Source organism: Elephantulus edwardii, unplaced genomic scaffold, assembly GCF_000299155.1.
Source record: "Elephantulus edwardii isolate Elephantulus edwardi_28Jun2011 unplaced genomic scaffold, EleEdw1.0 scaffold00061, whole genome shotgun sequence".
Classification (NCBI taxonomy): Eukaryota; Metazoa; Chordata; class Mammalia; order Macroscelidea; family Macroscelididae; genus Elephantulus; species Elephantulus edwardii.
The window spans coordinates 607,801-609,541 of record NW_006399811.1 but is presented as its reverse complement, the minus strand read 5'-3'; the positions used below and the strand labels follow the sequence as shown (position 1 = coordinate 609,541).

Sequence of the window (1,741 nt, the reverse complement as noted above, 5' to 3'; positions counted from 1 at the left end):
TGGCTTCTCTACGCTCCAGTGCAATCTTCAGAGTCTCTTCTGACATCCATTTTGGTCTTTTCTTCCACTTCTGTCTTTGTAATGACTGTTTGCACTCTTCCTGGATGATACATTTGACATCCTACCACAACTCATCTGGTCTTCGCTCATTAGTGTTCAAGGCCTCAAACCTGTTCCTGAGATGATTCTGAAATTCAGGTGGATAAATGGGACATTCTAATAATTAAATCTCTGTGTGGATCAAAAACTTTTTTCCAATAGGTTAAAAAAATAAAACTCTACTGATTGGGAAAGAATTTTGACAACATCATCTCAGACAAAGATCTCATAACAAAAGTTTACAGAACACTATAGGACCTCCACAAGAAAAAACTAACACAATTACAAAATTAGCAAAAGGTATGGAATGACTTTTCATAAAGGAAGACATGTGGACAGCCAAAAAGACACATATAGAAAGGAAAAAAAAAAAAACCCAAAAACAAACAAAAAAAAACTGGCAATAAAAGAGATGCAACTCAAAACTACAATCAGACACCATCTCACCCTAGTAATCAATGTTAGAGATGATGTGGAGAGACTGGAAATCTGATACACTGTTGGTGGGGTTGTAAAATGGTACCACCACTATGGAAGGCACTTTGACATTTCCACAAAAAGCTGAAAACAGACATTCCATATAACCCATCTATTCCACCACCAGGAATATACCCAAAAGAAATAAAAACTAAGACACAAAAGGAGATTTGTACACCAAGGTTCACAGCCACATTATTCACCATTGCAAAAATATGGAAACAGCCAAATGTCCAACCACAATCAAGTGGATTGAGAAACTGTCACACAGTCAAAATGGAATAGCAGACAGCACTCAGAAGTAATGATTTAGAAAGCCTAGATGGGAAAGTCTGCTGTTAGGGGCCTCTCCAAAGTACTCAAGAGCAACGGTGTCTCTCTGGAGACTAAGGTGCGCCTGATACAGGCCATGGTCTTTGTAATCACTTGTTATGCATCAGAGAGTTGCAAAATGACTAGGAAGGATAGAAGGAGAATTGATGCCTTTGAGCTGTGGTGCTGGAAAAGATTATTAATGTACCCTGGACTGCCAAGAAAACAATCACATTCACCCTGGAGAGGGTTAAACCAAGCTACTCCTTGGAGGCAAGGATTCTGGGGCTTCATCTGACATACTTTGGACATGTTGTAAGGAGATACAGGTCCTTGGAGAGGGACATCATGCTTGGGAGGGTGGAGGGACAGCGCAGGAGGGGAAGACCCTCTATGAGGTGGATTGATTCAGTGACTAGGGTATTCGGGATTGGCACAGGATAGAGCAAAGTTTAGGGCTGTTGTGCATAGGGTCACTATGAGTCGCAAACGATTCAAAGGCACATAACAACAACAACAACAGCAACAACAAGAGGCAAAAAGTTGTGCTGAAATCCCAAAGGCATGCAGTTTGAATCCACTAGTTGCTCCATGGGAGAAGGATGAGTAATCTCCTCCTTTGAGATTAACTGCCTCTGAAAACCTGCTAGAGAGTCAGCTATGGGTAAGGTCCAACTTAATGGTACACAACAATAACAACACTAGAACTTGGGAGAGACTGAAGAACATTACTTTGAGTGAACTCAGTCTCATTACGACAAATACTACCTAAAACCATTATTGTAAAAACAAAAGGATTACTAGTAAAATGTGTATGTGAGTCTAAGGCAGGAAGGAATGGAAACAGAGGGGT

General features: G+C 40.6%; 1 protein-coding gene across 2 annotated transcripts in view; it reads right to left on the bottom strand.

Moving 5' to 3' along the window:
• RABGAP1L (RAB GTPase activating protein 1-like) overlaps positions 1 to 1,741 on the bottom strand; it is a 966,320-nt gene that overhangs the window by 790,030 nt on the left and 174,549 nt on the right. The window lies entirely within an intron of this gene.